A 14,094-nucleotide genomic window follows, 5' to 3' on the forward strand; every position below is an offset into this window, starting at 1 on the left:
AATATGGAAAATGATAGAGAGTTGCTAAATGATGTGGAGGAGAGTTATAACTTTTGTGCTCTTGAAAATTTTTGTTTTAGGTCAAAAGATGAGGAGGGACTGGACTCAACTGCTAGGTAATCCGGCACTTTTGTGGGCAGGATTTAAAATAAAAAATTTTCACGTTTGGTTCTTTTCATATGGAACCTAATAAAAGCTAACCTATGAGGCACCAATTAAGTTCCTCTATAAATCTGTCAAAGCCAGAGTCTTTTATTTATTTATTATTTTTTGTGTGTGTGTGAGGAAGATCAGCCCTGAGCTAATATCCATGCCAATCCTCTTCTTTTTGCTGAGGAAGACTGGCCCTGGGCTAACATCCCTCCCCATCTTCCTCCACTTTATGTGGGACACCGCCTCAGCATGGCCTGACAAGCGGTGTGTTAGTGCGCGCCTGGGATCCGAACCCTGGGCCGCCAGCAACGGAGTGCGCGCACTTAATCGCTACGCCACGGGGCTGGCCCCCTTTTTAAAAAAATTTTTTTATTGATGTCATGATACTTTATAACATTGTGAGATTCCAGTTGTACATTATTATTTGTCAGTCAACATATAAATGCGCCCCTTCACCCCTTGTGCCCACCCCCCAACTCCATTCCCCCTGGTAACCACCAAACTGTTCTCTCTGTCCATGTGTTAGTTTATATTCCACATATGAGAGGTCATACTGTGTTTGTCTTTCTCTGTCTAAAAGCCAGTCTTTTAATGTGGGTTAGAAAAATGAGCTGGCTTTAAAATGGGCATGCCATCTTTCAAGAAGACTGAGGTTATATATATGAAATGCTTTGAGCTCCACAAAAGAAAAGTGCGAAGGGTTCCTGGATCCAATTCGTGTGTGTGTGTGTCTGTGTGTGTAGACTTCCCCACACCAACACGCAGTTCTTGGACATCACCAGGGTGTCTGAGAATTCAACTCAAGTTTTTTTTGTGAGGAGATCAGCACTGTGCTAACATCTGCCAATCCTCCTCTTTTTTTGCTGAGGAAGACTGGCCCTGGGCTAACATCCGTGCCCATCTTCCTCCACTTTATATGGGACGCCACCACAGCATGGCTTGCCATGCAGTGCGTTGGTGCGCGCCCGGGATCTGAACCAGCAAACCCCAGGCTGCCTCAGCAGAGCGTGCACTTAACCGCTTGCGCCACCAGGCAGGCCCTCAACTCAGTTCTGATGCTATCAACCTGGAGGACTCAGTCCCACAAGACTGCCCTCCGCTTCAGAGGCCAGTTACAAGCCCAAGTTATTACCTGTGTTTCTGGCCAACTAGCTATAAATCAGATGTTCCCAGGAACCCCCTCCTCAGGTTTGATTAGTTTGCTAGAATGACTCACAGCAAGAAAACCCATTTACTTACTAGATTACCGATTTATTAAAAAGGATATTAAAGGACACGAATCAACAGCCAGATGAAGAGATAGGTAGGGTGAAGTCTCCAACAAAGAAGCTTCTGCCCTTGTGAAGCTTGGGGCCCGGCACGCTGACACTTGGAAGTGTTATGGTTCTCCAGTGTGGAAGCTCTCCGGAAAAAAGGGCCAACAATAAAAGCCACAATGAGCTGACCTTTGGGTCTTTATGGAGGCTTCATTACATAGTAGTGATTGCCTAAGTTTGGCTGTTGGCAATTGATTCAACCTCAAGCTCCACTCCCCTTCTCGGAAATCAGGAGGTGGGACTGAAGGTTCCAATCCTCTGCTCATGTGGCTGGTTCTCCTGGCAACCAGCCCCCACCCTTGGGTGGGGTCCAAAAGTCACCTTCATTAATGTAAACCGAACACCCATTGCACCTTTATGGCCCTCAAGCATTTTCAGGAACTGAGGCAAGACACCAAATATTAAAACAAAAGATGCTCCCATTGCTCTTATTGCTTCAGTAAATTCCAAGGGTTTGGGGAGCTGTGAGCCAGGAACTATGGATGAAGACCAGATATATCTGAGAAATCTATTTTGGTCATCTGAATGACCAAATATATATATATTTCTTATAAACCACAATATCTCAAAAGGGCTACTTAAGTTTAAAGTATTTTGTTGTTTTTTAAAAATTGTAGTAGTATGTGGAGGAACTAAGTGGGATAGCAGTGTGATGTAGATATTTAAAATTAGTTGCAAGAACTCTGTAGGCAAAAATGACAATATAGGTAATACCTTGCCTTCCCGGATCCCCGTTTTATTTATTTTTCTTAAATGAGCCCCATGTACTGCCCCACCACTAGGCCTAAGGAAATATCTTACAATCTTTAGCATATTCCATCCCAGCAGTTTTATGCCCTTAACGTTGGCATTAGTGATTGAAGTGTTCGTGCAACCTGCCAGTTATGCGGAGCCCTGGCGGTTGCTGAGTTTTTTTCTAATATTAGGTATATGACTTGAACAAGACTTAGAATTTGCTTCTTGATTGTACTGAAACCTGTTAAGGGAGTGGTTTAGTTGGATGTAGATGTCTTGTATCTGAGGTGAGTTGGAGCCAACTGTGTGTTTCTTGGTGTCTGTTTTTTGTAGGTGATTTGATGTATTCCCTCTTCTCCCACCCCATCAACTTCCAGATATATACCTTCCGAATAAGCGCCCCCCCCAATCCCTTAATTTCTGCGTCACTGGAAGCAGGAGTTTCAGACAGGGTGGATTAATGTGTACAGGTGATCTAATATGCAAACCTAAATCAATGCATGGTTATGAGGGAGTGCAGTTCATTAGTCTGAGAAAAGAAGGGCGAGGCGGAGAGGCCTGGGGAGCGTCTTTTTACTGTCAGGTGTCTCCTGGTGGCTATTGCTCTGGAAGTCTGAGGCACTCTAGAAGGTACCACCTGGATGGGGGTCACTCTTAGTATCCAGGCAGAGAGTGGGCAAGGGAGCGGGAGAAGGGGCGCGGCATCACCTGGCTCCGCTGCGGGATGCTTGGCTCCCAGCTTTGGGGTGGGAGCCAGGAGAGATGGGGGCAGCTCTAACAAAGAGGAGCCGCGCTGGGGCCGGGGCCGCGGGTATCTGGCCTATCTCCGGCGGCTGACCTCCCAGTGGGCCTCCCCAGTTGGCTGCTTGGCGAGTCGCTCTGCTGGCTCCCTGGCTCGCCATTGGCTGTGTCGATGGGAGGGGTCTCGAGGAGGGCTGGGATGGAGTTGAGGGGGCGGGGCTGGCTTCCGGCGGCGAAGCGGAGCGAGAGGCTGCCGGCTGGGGGAGGGGGTGTCGGCGCGCCGCGGAGTGCTGCGCTCCGAGAGCCTGGCACCCGGAGCAGCCGCCTCCCCCTCCCTCTGCCAAGACCGCTAGAAGCCCCTTCTCATCCATCTTCCCGGGGAGGGGGCAAGGAGGGCTGAGCTGCCCCAGGCCGGCGGGGCGGAGCCCAGAGCCCCTCCGAGCGCTGCGGACCGAACCTCACCTCCCTTCCAGGGCTCAAGGTGTGTTTGCTTTTTCTAACGCAACCCAGACTTCAGCCGACTTAACCTTGTGAGAAAAGGGGAAACGGCATGGGAAGTAAGAGCTCCACATCCCGTCAATTTTGATTTTTTAATTCTACCCCTCATTATTCTTTCCCTGCCTTCATCTCACCCCTGCAGCAGGGTAAGGAGATTCAGGACTCATTTCTTTTTACTGATGTGTCGATGTCGGTCGCGTAGCAAAATGAGCAGAGAAGAAAAGAGGAGCCCTTTCTTGTGTGACATCTGATGCAGTAAACCGCAAAAGAAAAAAGAAAAAAACGCAGGCTAGGAGTGAGGTTTTGGAGCTGTACTGCATCCGTGCTCATTAAGGCTGTCTTCACCATTTTCCTACTTGGGATTGCCTTAATCAGCAAAAACAATCTGAAAAGGAAGGAGGTAGTAGAGGAAAGAGGGAGCAGCCCCCGTCAAATGGTGGTTAAAGGAAATCCTGATAGTTGTTAGCAATTAACTCTGCTAAAGTCTCTCTCGGAGTACGTTGTCGCTGGCTTTGTGTAGTACTCAGCCCTGTGGGAGAAACCTAGCTAGAGCGAGAAAACTTAGCCGTTACTGAAACTTAAGTCTTTTCTGTTTCTCCGTTGATATATTTCTTATATCCATAGATTCTCAGAGGGATTAGTTTTTGTCGTCAAAAACGAAAGCCAAACTTAAAATGTCCAGATGAATTTTCTTTAATTCGTTTATTTTTATTTTTTATTTTTTTTAATAATTTTATTTATTTTCCCCCAAAGCCACAGTAGATAGTTGTACATCATAGCTGCACATCCTTCTAGTTGCTGTATGTGGGACGCGGCCTCAGCATGGCCAGAGAAGCGGTGCGTCGGTGGGCACCCGGGATCCAAACCCGTGCCCCCAGCAGCGGAGCGCGAGCACTTAACCGCCAAGCCACGGGCCGGCCGGAATTCGTTTATTTTTAAAGGCCCCCCCCCCCAACTTTATGAATTTGGATGGTTGTAACATTATAATTTAAATTATGTATATCTCTTTTGAGTTTCTTTGCTACTACAACTTGTGGATCCCTTCTTTCTGAAGGATGCGGAGCTCATCTTCAGCCAAAATCAAGAACCTCTTTATAGGTTTTTAATTGAGAGGAAAGTTATCAATTGAAAATAGAAAACCCCAAATTTCTGATCTTGGAAACGGGGTGGGGCGGGTCTGTCTATGTTGAGTGCCAGCGTTCATGGTAAACTTGATTTAACTTGGCATTTCAACCAAAGGTGTTCGGATCAGATTTATCTTAATGTTGATTAGTAAAGAGCTAGAATGCCAGAAGGGATAAATGGCAATTTTTTGGCAGCACTTTGGTAAACATTAATTGAAATGATTGAGAGTTCGTTCTTCTTAGTCCAGGTTTGGTTCCCAGAAATTGTTCTAACTGGAGTTCAGTTTTGAATACAAAATTGATATGCTGGAGCTGTCTTACAGTTTTAGCTGGATTAGTGTTTTTTCTTTGCATTGACTTATTGGATCTCTAACCAATAAGGAGCAGTTTGAGGTGAAAGCAAGCATTATAAAGACTAGGGATGATGGGATAGGAAAACATCTCAGTTGTGGAAACTTACTAGGAATGAGGGAACTTACTATACTTTTTTTTTTTTTAATCTCAAGTAGCCTTAGTATAGAATTCTGCAAAAAAGTAGATTCACGGTAAACCTATGTTGAATTTTGGATTTTTAGTTTATTACCCATTTATCTTTTTTTTTTTTTTTTTGTGAGGAAGATCAGCCCTGAGCTAACATCCTTGCTAATCCTCCTCTTTTTTTGCTGAGGAGGACCAGCTCTGAGCTAACATCTATTGCCAATCCTCCTCCTTTTTTTTTTTCCCCAAAGCCCCACTAGATAGTTGTATGTCATAGTTGCACATCCTTCTAGTTGCTGTGTGTGGGATGCGGCCTCAGCATGGCCGGAGAAGCGGTGTGTCGGTGTGCGCCTGGGATCTGAACCCGGGCCGCCAGTAGTGGAGCGCGCGCACTTAACTGCTAAGCCACAGGGCCGGCCCCCCATTTATCCTTTAAGACTCCATGACTCATGTTTAAATTAAGGGCAAAGGATCCCCCAGATGTTGTCTTACCTAACTTGTTACTGAGAATGAACTATTAAAACTGATTGAAGCTTTGACAGCTAGGTAGTGTATAAAACAAGTGCACTTTGATGGCTGAGCTGTAGCAAGCTGAGGAAGTGACAAAAAACCACTTGGAGGCCATATTAAAGCATATACCACTTCAGCTTGCTTCTACCAAAAAACAAGTTGTCCTGCTATTTGATATCGAAGGTGGGTTTGTTTTTTTTTTTGGTCTACCCATCGGTGAGCAGTTAATATAGCTTTATAAAGTTATATTACACTTTGCTTGCTTAATTTTTTTATATTTCTATTTTGACTGATTTGTGTAATCAGTATTTTGCATGGTGCAGTGATTTCCCCAAAGAATTTTCCCCAGGAGACAAAAGGCTATGTATAGAACTAATCATAGGTGTATCTGCACTGATCTCCAAATAATCATTTAAGGGGGATGGAAATCCTCAAATTTGGTCCTCTGCAAGGAAACAATTATATGAAGCCATGACTTCCCATAATCTTTTAGGTTGAGGGAACGTGGTGCTGCTGAGGTTAAAGTAGCTGATTTAATTTTCTTTAGCAATCTGTTTTTATCCATCCTGCTTATTTCTCTGAGTCACAGCTTAGAATATGTTAAGAAAAAGGGCCCTATGTTCTCTCTAAAGGGAGACTCAAACCCAATCCCCTGTTCACATCAGAAGTATAAAATGATCCCTTGAGAAGGTGAAGGAAAGATTGGACCCTTGGCATTGTTTGACTCTCATAATATCAGCTTGAGTGTTGTAAGGCTTGGAATTGGAGAAGCTTGCTCAAGGTGAGAAAATATTAGAGGCAAAAAAGACCATGTGAGAGACTTATTTAGAGACAGTGAATGCATTCATATGGAGATGTGGCTGGTAGTGGTTTTTGCTATTCAGCTTTGTCAGTCAGGTATCTGATACAATATTCTGTGTGTTTAAGCACAGCCCCCTCCCCCAGGGGTTGACTCTTGGAAGCTGAATCTTTTGAGGAACTTGTTTGCTTTGAGTCTGAATCCAGAGAGTGGAGGACTTGGTGGAGTCTGTTATCTGTTTACAGCTCAGATGAGGATGTGAAATTGATTGGTGGTGAGTTCCTGAACTCTTCCTAATGAATGGTTGCTAGGCAAAGTGCATCTCAATCAGTTTAATCTTCAGTAGTTTACAGGTCTGCTCTTGGTGAAGGCCAGAGCTGCCTTTATAATGATACTGCCCTTTAAGAATCCTTGTTGGATGTACCTGTATGTTGCTCAGTGGCTCAAAAAAAAAAAAAAAAAGACTAAAATGATGTATGGATCTCACTTCATCCTTCTAAGCTACTTTGGCTTTTGGTAACCTGGGTCAGCATTGTCATTAACTTCTCTCCTGGAACAAGTGGTGGGTGGGGTTGCTCTCCCATATTAAGATACTACTGTGTTTGATTATCTTTGGTTTTGTAACTAGTAAGGCAGTGAACTAACACATTCATTTTGGAAACAGGCCAGTGATAACGCTGCCCTTGGGCCTGGATGGATGGAAAAATAGGACAGAGTAAACAATTGAGGGCATAAATAATGAATCTTCCAACTGAGCCCTGGGAGAGTGAAGGAGATTATCCTCAGAGCTGTTCACTGGCAGTGAAAGGGGAAGAGTCCAGTGAATTAATTGCCCTGACTGTGTTTGACACGGCACTTATTATTGGATTGTTAGGGCCATTCAAAACAGAATTGCCTTTAGATATAAACTTTTAACCCATCTTTTTCTTTTGTTTTGTTTTTTTAAACCAAACACTCAAATTGCTCATTTATTTTTTAGAATCCAGGACTTTCCTCCCTCCCAACTTTGTTCTATATGTTAGCATTCTTTGAATACTGGACAGTCCTTTTGTTTGGCCAGATCTTAGAATTTTGCTTAATTAGAGATTTCATTACTTGTAAATATATATGGTAATAGAAGAGAAAAATAGAAAGCCTGAGCCTGATTTAAAGAAATTCTTTGGTACTTTGAGTATGTATTATACTTTGAAATTAAATGTAGGGTTGTAGGGTATAATTATGTAACAACTCACAAAAGATTAAGACAAGAGTTTCTTCAGCCCAAGAATCAGTTCCAATGTTAACATAAATATTTTTACTTTTGGAGTAGTTTTTATCCAGTGAATTAAAATAAGCAGTCTCTTAGTGGTCTCATCATTTCTCAGAGGTGGGGAAAATGAATGTCCTGAGAATGTCTCAATAACTTGGTGATTTAGTCAGGCCCGGAGCCAAGGTCTCTGAATTCTTCCCTTCTCTGAATTTCTAATGTATTCAATTCTTTTTTCCAAGAACTCCTTTCGGGATCTCCATATAAAATTATTTGAAATTTTCCTGTCTCTACCCTCAGAAACTGTTTTTTTTTTTTTTTAAAGATTTTATTTATTTATTTTTTCCCCCCAAAGCCCCAGTAGATAGTTGTGTGTCATAGCTGCACATCCTTCTAGTTGCTGTATGTGGGACGCGGCCTCAGCATGGCCGGAGAAGCAGCGCGTCGGTGCGAGCCCAGGATCCGAACCCCGGGTCGCCAGCAGTGGAGCGCGCTCACTTAACCACTAAGCCACGGGGCCGGCCCAGAAACTGTTTTTATTTCTTTAGTCATGAAGGGAATCCAAAGACCAAGATGCCATTATCAATCAAGGGATGGAGGAAGACTTAGGATGAGGTGTTGGAGGAATAAAAGACATGTAAAGGAAAGGCCAGATTGAAGTTTTATTATGTTTTGGTGCTGATGGATCCCAGGGAGGGAGCATTGGCTGATTAGATCAAAATCAGTCATGGACTGAGTTTGTTACATTTCAGCCTAGCTGAAAGGGCAGAGGGCAGAGGGCATCTTGACCAACATATGGACAGAACTCTAATTAAGGATTCATTCCTGATCAGAGACTACAGTCAGTTCTTGATTATTCATGCAGAAGTGCAAACAGGCAAAGTATAGACAGGTAAAGTCCAAAGATATTTCCAAGGCCACGTTTTAAAGTAATAGCTTTAACTTCCTCTACTTTTTTTTTTTTTTTTTTTTTTTTTTTTTTAAAGATTTTATTTATTCATTTTTTTTCCCCCCAAAGCCCCAGTAGATAGTTGTATGCCATAGGTTCACATCCTTCTAGTTGCTGTACGTGGGACTCGGCCTCACGTTGGACGGAGAAGTGGTGCCTCGGGGCGCGCCCGGGATCCGAACCCGGGCCGCCAGCATCAGAGCGCGCGCACTTAACCGCTAAGCCACGGAGCCGGCCCTCCTCTACTTTTTAATTGGGATTTGCTAGCTGAACAAACTGATTAGAGATTTGATTTTTTTCTCTGGTCATTCAAGAGACCGGTAGGCAAGATAACCACGAGCTTGGATTACACTTAGTTTCTTAATCGTCAAAAGTAGTATATAACTCAGTACTGGACCTAGAAAAGTTCAGTTCAGTTTAGTATCCTAGCGAAAGTTTGTTTTAAGACTTGACCCTTGTTACCTAATTATGCTGAGAACCTATGGAGGATTGAGAGGTTCCAAGTAAATCATAAATAAACTTGCTCTTCCTCCTGGCATGTCTTCTTTGTTGGTGTCTTTTGGCCCCACAGTATATGCAAATCATTCATATGTGGGCTAGCTATAGATAGCCAAGCCAAAGAGCTGTTACCAAAGCAAACCCATCTTCTAACACTGGGCTGTATGTACTCTAATGATGAGAGCTGTTGGCCGACATGAAATCCCATTTATAATTTTATTTATTTATTTATTTTTTCCCCCAAAGCCCCAGTAGATAGTTGTACATCATAGTTTCACATCCTTCTAGTTGCTGTACGTGGGACGCGGCCTCAGCATGACCGGAGAAGCGGTGCGTTGGTGTGCACCCGGGGTCCGAACCCGGGCCGCCAGCAACGGAGCGCGTGCGCTTAACCGCTAAGCCATGGGGCCGGCCCTGAAATCCCATTAAAAGTCGGGTTGTGATTAAAGAAGTACTATAAGTTATAAATTCAGAACTGAGGATTTCTTTAAGTGCTGTTTGGTGGGAAAGTGTTACCTGTTTCTCTCTCTCTCTCTCTTTTTTAGTGGAAGATCAACTGAATATTACAGCAGATTTATTTATTTTTTTTTTTTAAGATTTTATTTATTTATTTTTCCCCCCAAAGCCCCAGTAGATAGTTGTGTGTCATAGCTGCACATCCTTCTAGTTGCTGTATGTGGGACGCGGCCTCAGCATGGCGGGAGAAGTGGCGCGTTGGTGCGAGCCCGGGATCCGAACCCAGGTCGCCAGCAGTGGAGCGCGCTCACTTTACCACCAAGCCACGGGGCCGGCCCATTACAGCAGATTTAAAAAGCAAGGTTTCCATGACCAATCACTAATTCTTTGCACTGAACAAAGTGGTTTTAAGGATCAGTTGCTGATCTGAGTGAAAATCAGATTTTATGCCACTTGCAGAATTGAAGTGATTTGGACAACATCCTGTTGCTTCAGAGGAGAAGCATAAGTATTATTAATCATAGCTTAAATTTCTTCTTTCCTTCCAGAAGCTAAAGTACTTCTACCATTGGCATTTCGTTTATCACTTAACTATGTAAAGGATAGGACTTAATCTCTTTTAAAAGGAAAGGGGTATCAGGACTATGAGAAGTTGAAGACAGCTCATCCTGGGTCACAGTATAGCAATGGAAAAGTCACATTTCCTGGGTTCCTGAATGGGCCTTCTGTATTACCCAGCTATTCAGCTGGAAGTGATTTTACTGTTGTGAAAACATTAATTCTGAGCTGTGAAGGTACTGGTTTGGCTTTTACTTATCTTATTCTCCCAGACCTCTTTCATTCAACAGAAAGTGGAACCAATGGATTAATGAAGAATCCATATCTTGGTTTTAACGTGTCTTGCCAGGTGTTACTGTGCATTCACTAAAGTGCTTTACAAAGGATTTTAGTACTTAGGCTTCATTCAATCCCTGTAAGGTATGGTGCAGTTGGAGTGTGATATACTGTGTTAGAACATTTCCCCAGAGAGACAAAAGGAACCTTTCCTTTGAAGAAAAGTTCTTTGCCTATGTCCATAGTCCCTAGCAAAATTAAGTTGGAACAAGTTGCCTTTTCAGCAAGCTGTGTTTTTATTTTTGCCTCTTCTCTATGCTGAACAAATGTCCCAACTGAAATGTGTTGTTGTTATTATTCATAGTATCTGTTGAAGAGATTATTCCTTAGTGCACCTAGAAATGAGAGGCTGATGCTGCTTCAGCCTACACATCAACTGTGTAGCTCTCTAAAATTTGGTTTCTACCACCTCCCTATACCCCCCTCTGTCTACATCTGCTCAGCTCTCAGCTCCCCACAACTGGTTAAGAAAGTACCATTGCTCAGTCAGGGAAATGCTAGGGTTTATCAACAGAGTTGCATCCAACAGCAGTCTTTGTATATGTGTAGGCTTGCTTTACTTTGTTGCATTATTGCTTGAAGAGTATTTCTACATTACAGAAACAAGATTTCACTCTTTAAAACAAGTTGATAAGTTGCTTTTTATTAAATGTGCAGGTGCCTAGGAGTTAAACTTGAAATGAGAGGGGAAACAAACTGTATTAATTATAGTTTAAGTGCTTTAAAAAGAACTATGTTGCGTAATTAAAAGCTGTACCCCATCCAATACTCCTCATCTCCCTATACTGCTTTATTTATTTTTTCATAGCATTTATCACCTTCTAAGAGTCGGTGTAACTTACCTATTCATTAAGTATGTCTGACCCTCTCACTTTTCCCTATGTAAAAATGGAAGCACCTTGAAGGCAGGAGTTTTTGTCTGTTTTGTTTGTTGCTGAGTCCCTACCTCCTAGAGCAATGCCTTGCTACATTGTAGGTGCTCAGTAATATTGGTATGAATTAATTGGAGAGGTACTCTTTAATAGATATCTGGGGATTATAATTGGAGTGTATGGGAAGAGATTATTGTCTTCCTGGAGCTAGTATTAAATTAGGGGTCAGGTTACTTAACTAACTTAAGGGAAAGAATATTTATGTGAAAAAACAAGGAATTGGGATTAATTAGCCTAGATTAGAGAAATGACAGACATTTTTAGTATACAAATATGAAGGAACATTATATAAAGATAGATGACTAGCTCTTAGTCACCTTGAAGAGGACAGAAGAGTGGGCTGAAGGTCCCAAACAATGAAAATGAGACATGCAGAAGAATTTCCTGATTTTGAGAATAAACACTAGAACAGGTGACCAAAGAGGGATGGATTCTCAGAATGGATTTTCAACGCTGGCACCATGTTGGAGGCAGTGGTGAGAATGGTAAGAGCACAGAGCCAGGGGTCAGAAAACCTGGTTGTAGTCTAGGCATCTACTAGATTTTCCTGGTTTCTTTTTTCTTTTTTTTGGTGACGAAGATCAGCCCTGAGCTAACATCCGTGCTAATCCTCCTCTTTTTGCTGAGGAAGACCAGCTCTGAACGCTAACATCTATTGCCAATCCTCCTCCTTTTTTTCCCCCAAAGCCCCAGTGGATAGTTGTATGTCATAGTTGCACATCCTTCTAGTTGCTGCATGCGGGACGTGGCCTCAGCATGGCCGGAGAAGCGGTGCGTCAGTGCGCGCTCGGGATCCGAACCCGGCCGCCAGTAGCGGAGCATGCGCACTTAACTACTAAGCCACGGGGCCGGCCCTCCTGGTTTTTTGATCTGTGAAAACGGGTCTAATGATAGCTGGCGTGGCTATCTCATAGGGCATTTGAGAAAATCCAGTGAGAGAATCAATGTGAAAGCACTTTGAAAATTGTGAAGCTCTCTACAAATGTAAGCAATTGTTAATGACTTTACAAAACTACCTTTGTAAATGATTTAGAATCATGGAATCTGGAAGTTGGATTTAGTGGTCATCTAGTCCAAATTCGTAGCTGCTGAAAATAAACTCCTCCATCATTCTTAAAGAATGGTTGTTGTCAGTATTTCTAGTGCTGTGCCACTAGAACAAACTCAGATCATGTTTGTGTTTCTCCTAAAGTTGCCTTTCTTCAGACTTTAATTTATTAACCTGTTTTTGATCTCTGAAGCTTAGAGACAAAGCTCCTCCCTCCTTTGTGTGACAGCCTTCTTATGACACCTTCATTTGAAATCATCTCTCACCTCAAAATCACTGTAGCTCCTTAACTGACTTCTGCCATCTCCTGTTTGTCTTTCACACTTCCAGCAGATTTATTTAAAATAGACATCTGATCATGTTACTCTCCTTAAAATCTGTCCCTATTTCCCCATGGCTTGTGGGATAAAGTCTGACATTAGCTAATAATAGTCACAACTACCATCACTGAGTCTAGGCACTGTACTAAGCACTTCATGAAAATAATCTCATTTAATCATCACAATTATTCTATAAGATGTTGGGGCTACTTTTACGCTGATTTGATGGTAAGAACATTGAGCTGTGACTCCAACCCAGCTTTATGCTTAATCTGCTATTCTGTCCCTCTAGTATGAAATGTAAGGTTCTTCATAATTTAGCACATCAGGCTTATCTCCAGGCTTAGCAAATATACTCAGCACCCTACTTTCCACACCAGACCACGTGTGGTTCCCCAAACATGCCATTTAGTTTTACAACTGCGTACCTTTCATTATGCTAGTTTTTTCTCCCTAGAATGGCCTACCCTCCTCAATCTGATAAATTCTTGCTCGGCCTTCAATGACCCATATTGTTGTTCACCTTCTTTCTCATTGTTCCCTGGATGTATTTGTTTTATTATTTGGGTTTTCAAACAACTTTATTCACATTTCTCATCAGGCATTTTGTCTGTCATATTTGTATTCCCAATACATAGTACTACCACAGTGCCTGGTGCATCATAGGTGCTGAGTGAATGAATGAATAAATGAATGATGTCCCTACTGAGTTAAACTCTTGTTTCCCTTTGCTATCCATATTACAGTTTCTAGAGCCCTTTCTATTTTTTACATCCTGGCTGAGCTATTCCTAGGTTTTTCCGTATTTCACATCAGAAAGTCTTGTCTTTTAATGACTAGAGGAAGTGAGTTGCAACCTTCCAAAATAACTTTTACCAAAAAGTGTACCAAATAGGCAGATGGTCCAGCTGTGTCTTTGGGAAAGGTTTTTTTTTTTTTTATTTTATTTATTTATTTATTTATTTTTTCCCCCCAAAGCCCCAGTAGATAGTTGTATGTCATAGCTGCACATCCTTCTAGTTGCTGTATGTGGGACTCGCCCTCAGGATGGACGGAGAAGTGGTGCCTCGGTGCGCGCCCGGGATCCGAACCCTGGCCACCAGCATCAGAGCGCGCGCACTTAACCACCAAGCCACGGGGCCGGCCCGGGAAAGGTTCTAATTGCATTAATTTGTAGCCACCTCCTTGCCAGAATAGAGCGCAAACCACCTAAGAAAAAATAAGCAGAGGTAGCACTTTGTACCTGCTTTTCTCTTTTACCTTCTGCTGCTTCAGCAGGGGCTACCTGCCTCCTGCCCACTTTACAGGTCACTGTTGATATTTTCCCCTTCTGTAAAACAGAATGGCTTCCTAACACCCCACAATACCCTTAGGAGTCTTAGTCTCTTGGGCTGTAGA

General features: G+C 42.8%; 1 protein-coding gene across 2 annotated transcripts in view; it reads left to right on the forward strand.

The window, feature by feature from the left end:
- Positions 1–14,094, forward strand: part of FAM222B (family with sequence similarity 222 member B) — a 70,196-nt gene that overhangs the window by 28,283 nt on the left and 27,819 nt on the right. The window contains exon 1 of one of the 2 annotated variants that reach the window (XM_004433367.3): positions 3,249–3,426. The exons of the other annotated variant lie outside the window; for it this stretch is intronic. The gene's annotated coding sequence lies outside the window, so the exon portion shown is untranslated. Of the gene's footprint in view, positions 1–3,248; positions 3,427–14,094 lie in introns of those variants that run through there. 2 annotated transcript variants of the gene reach the window in all.

Source organism: Ceratotherium simum, chromosome 16 (genome assembly GCF_057802395.1).
Source record: "Ceratotherium simum simum isolate JZ-2026a chromosome 16, ASM5780239v1, whole genome shotgun sequence".
NCBI classification, from domain to species: Eukaryota; Metazoa; Chordata; class Mammalia; order Perissodactyla; family Rhinocerotidae; genus Ceratotherium; species Ceratotherium simum.